Below are 13,150 nucleotides of genomic sequence, written 5' to 3' on the forward strand. Positions count from 1 at the left end.
AATGGTTCCAAAGATTGGTCGGGTTTTGTTTTGGGTTATTTTTCTGAAAGATGTGTGTAAAAATAGCTACGCTTAGTTTACCTGTACATGCTTGTGTGTGCATCTAGGTGTGTGTGTGTGTTGTACAGCCAGCTCCTCTCTCAGCTTCACACGCGTGGTATTTGATATATAACGGTGAAAAAGAGTGTGTGCCGCACAATTCAGCACAGACCCAGAATTTTCCTCTATTCTTAATGGTATTTTTTTTAGCTTAAATTGGGACTATTTCTAAGCATTTCCAGCATTTGAGAGACAGAAAAAGTAAGGGAGAGGAACACATGCACACAAGAGGGAGTGTCAAGGTAGGAGCAGAGCGTGCACTGGGAATACTAATGAATATCAACTAGCATATGCTTCCGTGCCACACTTTCCCCGCTTCCTTTTCATAAATATCGTCTTGGCACAAACCTTTATGTGTGTTTTTGCCTACATGCCAGGGTTTCCTATTGACACGTCCTCTTAACGATCCTTAGATTTTCTGTCTTCTCCTCTCCCCGGCTCGTTCTCTCACTCTTTCCAACTGTTGCTCTCTCTCCTCCTCTCTCTGCATCTTTGTCTGACACGCCATCTACCTCTCCCATCCGCCCACCATCACCTCCTCTCCTTCATAATCTTTCATTATATCCACTCACAGATTTGTTTACAGAAGTGTCCGTGCTGTCATCCTCCAACTCTCCTCCCCTGTCTCTCTCTTTTCTAATCCTCTTTTATTGTTTCCTCTCCAGTCGTTCCTTGATTCCTTCACACTGAGATTGGATCAATCAGCTCCTCCTCTCCTCTCCTCTCCTCCTCTCTCCTCCTCTCCTCTCCTCTCCTCCTCTCTCCTCCTCTCCTCTCCTCTCCTCTCCTCCTCTCCTCTCCTCTCCTCTCTTCTCCTCCTCTCCTCTCCTCTCCTCCTCTCCTCTCCTCTCCTCCTCTCCTCTCCTCTCCTCTCCTCTCCTCTCCTCTCCTCTCCTCCTCTCCTCTCCTCTCCTCTCCTCCTCTCCTCTCCTCTCCTCTCCTCCCCTCTCCTCCACGGCGGCTTAGTTTCTCTTTTTCATTTAGATGCAGCAGACCCCCCACACCTCTCTTTCTCATTCCCTCTCGGCCTCAGCTTTCTCGCCTCCGCATTCGCCTTCCTTTCCCTTTGTGGCATCTTGTTTTTTTTCCCACCTCACATTTTCCCCCCTAACATTTCAATCATGGTTTGAAATAAAAGGCTTTGTCGGAGCACAGAGCCAGTGTGTGTTTATTTTTTTTTCCTTTCATGTTGCTGAAAGCAAGATGTAAGTGTAGTGTTGCGGTGAATGTGGGAAATAAGCATGTGTGTTTGTGTGTGTGATCAGGTCTGATCGACCCAGGGTGCGACTTCTGAGGGCTTGCTAACCTGTTCAGTCTCTGTGCCTTTCACGTCCGCCGCAGCTTTGTTTTTCCTGGATCAAGGATTTGTGGGGAGGAGTATTAGTGTGTCTATATGTGTGATTGAGGATGCCGCTGTGGATCTCTGTGTGTGTGTGTGTAAGCACAGTTTCCCAGTCGTCTTTGAATCGTTCAGAAGTGTAGCCTTGTTCCTTGGGGCCGTTGAATCTTCCTCAGCTTGGGTGAATGATGATAGGGATGATGATAGCCTGTACTCCAGGGCTCCACGAGTAGCAACACCAGCATGGCTCAAAGCCGCCTCGGCACCCACATTTGTGCGTCGTGTGTGTGTGCCTGTGTGTCCTGCTGCCAAGCTCTCTCTCTCTCTCTCTTTCTCTCTCTCTCTGGGTAAGGGGCTTTTAGGCCTGCCAACTCAAGTCATCTTCAATGAGTGTCCAGAGGCCTAATTCTGAAACAACCCCCCCACACCCAACTGCTACAGTTTGGCAAACAGTCAGAAGATGGTTGAGGGCTCAAGGGTCCTTCTTGGAAGTCAAAAGCAATCCTGGATATTCATGCAAGCAGTGGGTCATGCAAAAATAGTCCTGTGCTGTGCTACACTTGCTTTGAATTGCCAGGTAGCGGTCTTAATTAACGAGCAGTGGGCTGACAATCAGTAGGATTTCCACAGCTCAGAAAAATCCAGCAGAAAGTCCTCAGGAAAATCTGATCTGTTATTACTGGTTGTATTCTAACAATTATTAGAACATAAATTTCACAGCTCAGTGATGGTAATGAGCACGTTTGGAGGCTGTGATGGACAAGTTGACCTGGTACAGACTACAGGCTGTAAGATTTGGATTCCCTCTCAGTTTCAGCCTCTCGCTCCTCTGCTAAACGTTTGATCGCTTCCTTTTCAGTACACACAGATCATCTCCAGAGGCAGCAAAGCCAGATGACAGTGTGTACTGTATGAAATCCACTCTAAGGAGCGCAGTGCTGGCCAGTCACGTGGCGCAGTGTGAAAGGTTCCCCCACAGGTTAGAAGAAATGGACTGCCGTCTGTTATCCTAAAGGTAGATCTCAGTGGCGTTCGCTTCAGCAGGATAGCAGGCTGAGTGTTAGTCAGCACCAACCTGAAAAGAGAGAGCAGACAAGCACAGTCTTAGAATTTTCATTTGGGATTTGGAAAGGATTTCTGCGATTTAGTAAAAAATACACTCTACAATTTGGCTGTATGTTGTCAACTAAAAGTAATAGATTTGTTATTGGAATCAGTTGGTGTATGAAGTGGAAACATATTGTTGATTATTAAATTGCTGGCACGTATTGGATGGATTTTTTTTCTGCTCAGTTTTAGCTGATAATTTGATGATGGCTGTTTTTACCTCACTGTTAAAATCTAGTAGGACTACTTTACTATAATGAAAATGCTTTCCGTAATTGTTTCACAATTTAACATGTAATTGGACAAACTGTAAGCATGGCTTAGTAAATATGCTACTGGTGAAAAGTTTTAGAAAGCCACCCATTTTTCCAGTTTTATTTAAATTTCAGCAGTTCAAGTACAATGAATCACCTTAAAATGGTGTAAAGGTAAGTGGTAAATGTCCAAAGGTGAAAAAAAGTTTTGGTCACCAAAAACATTTTCCAGGATCAAGAGATTTGTTAACTTACATCTTTCCTGCAGAAAAGGAAGTAAATGAAGCCTTTTGCCTGTACAGAGGAGTGATGGAACAGACTGTGGTACTACACACTCTGATTCATTATTGGGACAATATTATACTGCAGGAAGTAGTGCTGTATGTTGCTATCAGAATGATGAGAGAAAAGTACAAAAGAAAGACAGTCTAGTTGGTCGGGTTCATCGTACAGCAAGATAATGACCCAAAACATTAGAAGAAAAGAACCAGACAGCACAGCACAGCCTCCAGACTTAAACCTCATGGAGCTGGTTTGGGATGAACTGAACAGAAGGTGAAAGCAAAGCAAACTACAACAGCAACACATTCTTGGGAACTTCTGCAACAGATCTGGGATGAACTTTCTGATATTTTCATTACAGAAAGAACGTCTCGAGTGTGTTTGCCTGCTGGATGAGTCGAAAAAATTAGATGAAATTTAGTTCAACAACAAGATTTCTTCTTTTTAAAATCTCCAACTGCTTGTTTGTTCAATCCTTTAATTTCAGAAACATTGAGACTCTGAATTATGTAAATTTAAATAACAACTGGAAAAATTGAGGCATTCTTTTGACAAGTAGTGTGTACTTGAAACAGAGCTACTGAACAGCATGATGAAGATGCGTAAAAAATCGTCCATTGTGTTGGTCTGGGGTCACTTTATTAACTTCTCAAGTTTAGGGGGAGGATTAAACTGAAACTGTCAGATATAGCATTTCTTACTGCAGGGGTTCTCAACATTTCCTGCTCATCACCACCCACTTGTGTGTCTGCATCACCGGCTGAACACATCATACAGCATGGTAAACTTTAAACCAAAGAATAGTGTTTCATAACTTCAAACAATTCAGCACAATTTCTATAGATAGATACACAAGATACATTTTTTCCGATGCTATGAATTATTATGTGACACCTACAATGATCTCACAGTGAGTGCTGTGTCAAGTTAGATGACTTCTTTTTCAAGAGGTTAGAAGAAACAGTGACTAAAGCCTTCCTCTAGGCTGACAATCCCTCTATTTCTCCAAAGGATCATTATCTCTGGAATGAACTGTTCGGATTTGTTTACCGATTGAATTTGTGTCATGGGCTTTGGGGTCAGTAAAGTCACTTCATTTGTTTAAATGAACTGTCTTACATTGCAAGAAAGGACTCAAGTTTTCACTCGTGTATCCAAGTATTTAAAAAGCCTCTCAGTTTAGAGCCAATCTCTACTCTCTAATATTAATTCAAACCAAGTTGTAGGGTTTTAATTGCAAGGAATTTATTATTGCCAGAATAGTTCAGTAATCACACATATCAGTCACGTTTATTACCTTACAACTTCAACTTGTATACTTTACTGCAAAAATATTCAAATATTGGCACAGCAGCTTGTGTGTTTTTATTGCTAAAATAAATAAAAAATCTGCTTGTAAGGGTGTGCATAAATGAAATGATTTCTCGTCTTAGTTTTTTTTTTTTTATACCAGCTTTCTTTAAATGGCACCAAGATGTAATGTTGGTCTTCAACGCTGGCACAGTATGGAATACTAAAAAGCACGAACTAAATAATTATCCCCATCAGAACGGTTATACCTTTTAAAATTAAGTACCTCGTGAAAATATTCCTGAAGGTCAACGCTGCATATGCGCAACACTAAGCTCCCAACGGACACAAACCTCCCATTAAGGTAACTCCATGTTTTATATCTGTTTTTTTTTTGTTTTTTTGTTTTTTTTCTTCACACAAAACTTTGGAGCTTTCATTAACCACCACGTGCTAAGTGCCTGTATCTTGTGTGCAGAATCAAACCCCTAGTGAACACTGGCTTTAGAAATATAAGGTTTTCATCAGGCATACTGAGTGTACAGAGACAGATTCATCAAGGCCATTAACTGCTCCGCTGCTCACATTCGCCTGTTCACTTCATCCCAGAGTAAGTAGACTACATAGCCACCTGGGAAATTATCATGCACTTTGCTTAAACACAAATAGAGACAAATAAAGCCGTCCTCATTTTCATTTTCAAAGAACACATGCTGTAGCTGGGAAGAACTTGGTGGACAGGCTGATGTCTGCGCTCGTATGAATCCTTGAAGGACATTTAAAAAGTCAGAGTGAAGTGTGTGTGTTTTCTTTTTAGGTTTGGTGTTTTAACTGGTTCCACAAACAGAAAGGACTGTGTTTAACTGGATGTTCCCTTTAGAGGGTTAGATATGTGGTTGCTGTGGGATAAAGTTGGGCAGTGTGTGGTGAGATAAATTGCCCTTTTTATAAAACGGCTCCAGACTGATATCCAGTTTGTGGCATAGTAAACTGATTTATATGTGCAGAGTGCGCCTAACATGCGTAATGAAAACAACTCGACGAGGGACAGAATGCTAAACAGACATTGTTTGCAAAACACGTCGACTTTGTGATTGGCGTTTAAGGAGAAACAAGACAATGGTCTATTCAAGGACAGTGGAGATGTATAGAGAGCTTTATGTTTGATGCTGTATGAACATTATGAAGTGCTATACCCATCATCATTCCATTCATTTGTAATCCATTGATTGATGTGTAATACTTCAAAAATAATGAAACCCTCTTGTAGTCGTATTTTGGAGGCCAAGGCTTTTAAGTGGCTTAGAAGTCAAATCATAATTCAAAGGAAGACTTTTTAATTGGATGTCATCAGTCATGTATTAACAGTAGATGTCACCCTTAATAACAGTAACTGTCGTTTTAAAACACGAGCCCTTAATTGGTTGCAATGCCTGGTCCAAAACCACCCTTACACTCTGCACTAATCTTTGCACACCACAGGCAAAATGTCTGCCTGCATTGGACAAGATGTGAATATTGAATATCAGCAGCGTTTCCACAGCTCACTGCCATTGCCCATTAGACATCAATATGTGAAGCTCTATCTGTGTAATGTTGTGGCTGTCCCTAAAACTTTTTGTGATGGATTTTCAGAAGCAAGTCTAGCTAGGGGGAGTGTGATGCAGAGGGGAAGGAGGAAATGGGGAGCATTAGGGAGCATGTATCAGAGCAGGGATTTATGAGGCAAAAGTTAGACACTAGTCATTTAGGAGAAGGGAGTATCTGAAAATGATGTTTGTCAGATTTTACAGAAGGTTAGAGAGAGGTAGAGAAAGTTACTGGCTTCTTTTAGCCATAACAGTTCATTGTTGCAGAATTTTTTACCACTTTTCAAAGGAAATATCTCAGTTATTATTTGTCAGATTTGATCCTAAATCTGAACATACCTGCTAACCTCCAAGAAAGAGCTGCAACAAAAGGATGATGCACCTTGACATGTAGCCAGCTGTCTTTCACTGGATCACAAAGAGCTTTGAGTGGCCTTTGAGTTTATTGCATGTTTCATATAATTTTTCAACTCCTTGATGTTAATAGGTGCGGTTTTTTAAAGGTCACTCTTCCAAAATGTATAAAAATTTATATTTTCAAGTGTTTAAGCAGCACACTCATTCACATAACAACCAACATGAAAACAAAAATCTCTAATCCATGTGAAAAATGTAGGTAGTTAATATCAATGAGAAGTCAACAAGTGAATGTTATAAAGGTCCACTAGAACTGCACTATCAGACTACAAGATTACATAATCAAAGATAAAAACGTCAAGGTCAACGACTCTCATGGCAATGATAAAAGAATAAATGCAAAAGTGATGAATCATTTTATAATATTCCTAAGATTCACAGGTTCCATCTTCTAAAATGTGATTTTTTTCCCTCAACTTTATAACTTTTCCATGAAAGCAAATTGAATATCTGCACTAATTTAGAAAGGTAGAGTTGTTCCATAATGAAGTGTAAAACTTTTAGTATTTTCCTTTTGAAGAGGTAAAACTTTGATTTCCGTACAAAATAATTACAACATGTTTTGACTATTTTATCACTTACTACTTTTTCATAACTCTCACACCATTAGTGAGGAATAGACGCAGTAATAAAGAGAGCAGTTCCCACACTTTGGGCAAACAACCCATATAGTGTTGAGGTCAAAAATATTTCTGACTGACCCTCCACTGTGCATCTCTGCTGTGTATTTATTTTTTCTGCATAACAGGGAGCACAGAGAACGTCTCATTCCTCAGGGGGACAGAAATCACTCTGCTCTTGTAAGCCAGTCAATGACAACTGTGTAGCCTACAGGCACGCTACAGTATGTGACTTTCACTGTGGCTTCTGTGCCGCCAAAATGCTCTCGTTGTTTTGTTTTCCTCTTTCCTTTGTAGAATAATGATCAGATATTCCCTTTTTTTCTTTGCTTGATGGGGAGACCAGTAGAGGAGGCTGGTGATAATAAAACTGAGCAAACTACAAATATTATTGTGAATATACAGTATATCCATACAAACATGTAAAGATAACATATCTGCATCTGATTTCCGGGCTACTGAGGACTGCAGTATAACAATGTCATACCTGTTTTTTATTTTGGACACTCTTCATGCGACACATCTGTTTGAGAAAATTTCACAGATGTGCAAATATGTGAGGTTGATTCATGTTGTTACAGATTTACAGATGGAGGTAACATATGTGCACAAATGTGGGCAGAGCATTCATATATGCGTTGTCACCTTGTACAATTTACAAATGGAAGTAAGAAGTACAAAGGAGAGTGTGCTGCTACAGATGTGTTTACCTGCGTACGTCTTTGTTCTGACAAGAGGAAATGGTGGCAATGAGACTTACAAGCCTCTAGTTAAAGCACCAGCAAACTAGGAGTGCACAATTGAATGTTTCTTACCATTCCATCAAAAGTTACAAGGAAAAAATGAAATCTCTTCTTCTACCAAATTCTCCTCCAGATGACCTTCTAGCTGCATTATCATAAATTTGACACACTGTAGCGGGTGATGGCAGCAAATTCTTTTCCATTGCCATCCAGCCTTTGCTCCATCAGGCTGTTCAGAATAATTTGCAAAATAGAAAGCAAAGAAAAGTGACAGCTGTGATGCTTGGCACTGTGCTCAGTCTATGCACTATAGGGAGCTGTATAGGAGCTAGGAAGTGAGGGAGTAGGAGCTAGGGATTAATAGTTACGGGGCTGGGGACCAAAGTCTGAGTACTTTGTAATCATGTGGCTGCCTAACCCCAGTGTTAGCGAGGTTGATGAGCATGCGTCCCTGCTGACACACACTCTCTCTACATCCACTCTGCTGAATATTAATATGGAGGAGAGAATTCCTCTGAGCCCCATTGTCAGACGGCCCTATTGTTCTCTGCTGGCCTCTGTCTTGGCGCGTGTGTATGTGTGTGTTTAGTATTAATGCCTAAGTTGGTGTCTACATTGTGTGCTCATGCATATTATGCCCGTGTCTTGATCGCGCGTGTGTGTGTCGGTTGTAGCAGAGCAGCCGTTAAAACGGAAGTGAGGGAGATGAGGGGTGCGTTTGCGGCCCACCATGGCCAATAAAGACAACTGGCCTGAGAGCACTTGGACCGGCCATCAGGGCCCAACATTGGCAATTATTTCACCTAGAGGCACTATCTGAAAAATGAACACTCTCATTAAAATGGCAAAGAGTGTGCACATGAGTATGGATGTAAATGTATGTGTGTGTGCACACAAGTCAATTTAGAGGCACAGCAAATATATGGCAGCACAAATGCTTGTCTTTCAATCAAAGCGTAATGTGCAGTTTATGATGTTTGACTGTGGATGTGCGCTCATATATGTGTGTATTTACACATTTCTTTGTATATGTGGGCACATCTGTGACTGTGTGTACATCTGTGTTTGTGTGGGTGTGCATATGTATCTGTATGGATTTATGTGTGTGTGTGTCTGAGTGTGACTGTTTAACTACCCCACACACGTAACCTCCCCATCGCTGCCTCCCAGTTTCTCATTTACTGAGCCAGAGTGAAGGAGTGTGGGGAAACGAGAAAACAAGTGATAGGGGTGGGGGTGGGGGGGGTGAAATAGAGGCAGGGCGGGAGGGAGGGAGGGAGGAGGGCGGAGGTTTATACAGGAAAAATGAAGTGAGGCTGGAGTAAAAGGGAGAGAGGAAGAGAGGGGGGACGGCAGAGAAGAAGGGAAGATAGAGAAGCAGAGGCAGGAAGACGGGGTAAAGAGACGGAGGCGGAGGAGGCAGCAGATTTATGAAGCCATTGGAATGTAATTTGGAGGCAGAAATTACTGTCAGACTGAGCAAGGTTTAAAGTCAGTGAAGCCTGAATCCAGGGCCTTGCCTCTGTGTGCTTGTGTTTATGTGTGTGTGGCAAGTATCACAGACAAATGGATAGCAAATGTGATGCAGAATAATACCACAGAAGCTCTGCAGTTACTTGTCATACACACTGAACGCCGTGTCTGTGTGTAGATGTGCATGCACATTTTTACTACTCCGCCATGCATGAGTGACGTGACTACATGGCATCAGAACATAACCCAGCATTCATATTTAACAGCTCATATTTCATCTACGCTTGAAGACACAGATACACACACGCGCACACACACGGCACCGAATTCTTGTCAGGCTCTGAAGGCCGTGACTCCGGCAGAATCAGCCGAGGGTGTCGGCGTGGACAGAGCGAAGGCTGGAGGGGGCATAGTGGGAGAGAAAAAGACAGAGAGAGTGTCAGGGATAGACGGAGAGAAAGGTAGAGGTGGGAAATGAAACAGAGGGAGGGAGAGACTCTAAGAGAGGCTAAAAAGAAGAGTGAGAGGGATGTGACTAGCTTTCTAACACAGCTACACACAGCTTCCATTTAGCATGAGAGGGAGGGGCACAGAAGAAGAGAGATGAGGGAAGCGGCAGAGCAGGGATAATCAGCAAAGATCTGAAGGAAGGGAAAGGCTTAATACACTGATTTTTTTTCATCACTTCTAGCATCTCTTTGACACTTGGCTGTAACACACACACACACACTGGGGGTTGGCTTTAATTTTGCTGCTAATTTCTACTTGGACTCCTCATCTGGTCTTTGCAGTGAGCAAACAATTAAAGGGACATTTTTTCATGTATGTTTTTTACAGTTAATAAATCCCTAAGTGGCTGTGGCGTAGAGTAAATAGGTAATAGAGTAATTTTTAGGGACTATTTTCAGTTGTGGATTACTACACATCTGGTTCTCTAGTGAGTACTTACGGCAGCAGGACGGTGTTTGAGGGACACACTCAGTATAAACTGATGTCCACGTTCATTGTAATGAAAAAAAACATGTCACTCAATCTACCTGTGCGACTCATTTGTTTGTATATATAAATAACATTTTCGAGGACGGATGCTGAATGAACGCTTCCAAAATGAATGTGATTGAATGTAAAGGTCTGTGACACAGAGGAATGTGGCTGGTTGGCTTTGCTCTTCTTATGTCATTTGTGGACAATAAAGAATTACAGAATATGAATATTGCCAACCTTTGTAATGATTTCTAACCTATTCCTTTTCTTAGCAATAGCTTCCTCTGCAAAAGGTAACAGTGGAAGTCCATGATTGGCTGTAGTCAAAACAAGATGGCTGTCCCAGATAATTTTACTGGATGTAAAGACATGCTGCCTAAACTGGAGCTGCTTAGTGCATCATCCAGATTTGGAGCAAAAAAAAAAAAAAAAAAATCATGCACAACAAGCCTTACAACACCCCTTCAGTAAGGTGAGCATTAATCTGCCCCTCAGTCACTCAGAAATGGAACAAATGTATTTAGAGAGATGTAAGTGCACTGCTTTAGCACAGCAGTAAAGTAGCTCACAAGTGGCAGTGATGTACTATGTTTTTATCACTTTCATCACATATTTGATCCATCTCATGTGACAAAACCATGTTTTTTTGAGGTTTTATCTTGGTGGTAAAATGTAATCTAAAGTGAAATCTTGTTCCTTAGTGGTGTTGTTTTTATATATTTTTTGTTTTCGTTTTTAAAAATCCCTTAAAATATAAGCGCAGGAATTTCAGGAAGCGCACGGAAAATGACAGCACTTAACATTGTTGCTCACATTGAGAGGAAAAAAAATGTCAGTGCTCATAAATGTCAAAACAAATGTGTTTTCATCGTAACAGTGTGTTATTATCGGCTTCGTAACGCAGATCTGTGCCTGCACGGTTTGTGTGCCACTGGTCTCGATCAGCAGCTGCTCTCCTAAAATGGACGTCACACACACACACACACACACACACACACACACACACACGCACGCACACAAAGTTCTCCAGATCTTTTCCACACACAACAGCGACAGTCACCCTCACCGTGTCTCTTACATGCACGCACACTTTCTTGCTCTTTTGACCCGTGAACTTTCAGTGACTTTCTTTCTTTCTCACTGACACACACACACGCGCACACACACACACACACACACACACACACACACACACCAGCTATCTGTTCTTTGTTCTTCTAGCCAGTGTTAATGATAGCAACACCATTATGCACTGTGACAACACTACCTCCCACTTGTATGGCAGTTCACACCATGGTACAATCTCTGCTTCTGTCTCTCCCTGCTTCCCTCCATTTCTCCCCTCTCACTCAGAATAGTGTTGAGGTCAATTATCTCTGAATTTGTTTATACAGTAGGCTGACTTCTTCAGGCTGCTTGAAGGTGTTAAGTGGCAACTGTAGATTATTTAGACGGTTTTGGCATATTGCTTTTTTGACATTCATCCTCCTTCAACACCTCTTTCTGTTTGTTATTCTTCTTTTTCTACTTAAATTCTGTGTTTTTCTGCCTCCTTTTTTTGGTGTCTTCATCTCTTTGCTGCCCCTTCTTCTTGTTGTCTTTTTATGTCTTCCTTGCCCTCTTTTTTCTGTCTTTGTCCATGTCAGATTCAATATGTTTTCTCTCATTTTATTTTACACGACCTCAGCAATACGTCCTAACAAGCAGAAACTACAAAGTAATGTTACAGTTTGTTAAGAGTGTTTATTTCCCTGAGAGCCTCTACTGCTACTTGTTCCTGGGTTTGGGTCTAATTACTGGTGAGAGTGCAAGCACTTGCAACTTTGGGTCACCTTCACCTTCAGGTTATTTTTGTGCTGCTTCTCCTTCCTTTGTTGGAACAGGTTTACAGCCTCATTAACAGTATACATGTGTTATACGTCTGAGCTTAAGTAAAGTCAGCCTAGGCCAATTCGGGACTGTGTCGTCCACTTTAAGAAGCCTCACACCGCCGACGCCTTGTTTCTCCTCAACAGCTCTTTACATTTAACTTGTTGTAAGTATTGATCTGTCGCTTCTGTGCCGACTTGAAAAGGTTTTCTCACAGGCAGCAATCCTCTCTCCTGTCTAACTGTCTGACTTTTGATACACAAGTTCTGTTATTTTGTTGGGATTGGGTTATTAGTACTTTTTCAAGCAATGCAGCTTATCAACCGTATGTTGTAGTTTCTAATTTTCTTATCGTAAGTGCTAATATCATTTCATCAGCATCATCACTCAGCCCTACCTTTCATGCGTATGTTCAGTTTATTTCAGTTCAGCTCTGGTGTATGGGAGGGAATCTGTGCAAAGCAAGAAAATCATAGATAAGCTTTTTACATTAAATCCTTTCCTGCTACCTTATCTGTGTGCGTATGTGTGTGTTGGGAGTGCTCCTTGCTGTGTTTCCTTTTTTCCCCTCTATATCCCTTCCTCTCCTTCCTCTGAAAAATAAAGCCAGGACAAAACTCCAGTGGTGATAAGATGAGAGCAAGCTACTGAGAGGCAAGCAGTGCAAATGGGAATTTTCAATAGATGGGTCCTGAAATCTATTGTCAGAGGGAGAGAGAAGGTGAAAAAGAAGTGAAAAAAGGAGTGAAAGAGAGAGGATGGGAGAGGGGAGCATAGATGGAGGCGGACAGGGAGACAAAGTGAGCTGTGGAGTTTTTGCCCCGGAGGAAGCCGGTTTCCAAAGAGGGAGTGAACAACAGAGGAGAGAGTAAACCAGAGTTTGAGAGAGAGAGAGAGAGAGAGAGAGCTCTGCTGGAGAGAGGACAACAGAGCAGGAGAGGAGGAGGAGGAGGAGGAGGTGGGGACGGACTAAAGAGTGGAAACGAGGAGGTGAAAAGGGAGAGCAGCAGCGGGGATGAGAGAGAAGTGGGGAGGGACAGGTAGTCATGAGAAAGAGATGGGCGGACATACACACACACGACAC

General features: G+C 41.9%; 2 protein-coding genes across 6 annotated transcripts in view; one reads left to right on the forward strand and one right to left on the reverse strand.

Moving 5' to 3' along the window:
- Positions 1-13,150, forward strand: part of macrod1 (mono-ADP ribosylhydrolase 1) — a 110,236-nt gene that overhangs the window by 29,412 nt on the left and 67,674 nt on the right. The gene's annotated exons all lie outside the window — the stretch shown is intronic.
- The window catches only part of flrt1b (fibronectin leucine rich transmembrane protein 1b), a 35,018-nt gene that overhangs the window by 5,515 nt on the left and 16,353 nt on the right, over positions 1-13,150 (reverse strand). For 3 of the 4 annotated variants that reach the window (XM_056382508.1, XM_056382507.1, XM_056382506.1), the window contains exon 2: positions 1,406-2,513. The gene's annotated coding sequence lies outside the window, so the exon portion shown is untranslated. Of the gene's footprint in view, positions 1-1,405; positions 2,514-12,463; positions 12,507-13,150 lie in introns of those variants that run through there. The other variant, XM_056382509.1, reaches the window with a different exon arrangement.

The sequence above is a fragment of the Seriola aureovittata genome, chromosome 8 (assembly GCF_021018895.1).
Source record: "Seriola aureovittata isolate HTS-2021-v1 ecotype China chromosome 8, ASM2101889v1, whole genome shotgun sequence".
NCBI lineage: Eukaryota > Metazoa > Chordata > Actinopteri > Carangiformes > Carangidae > Seriola > Seriola aureovittata.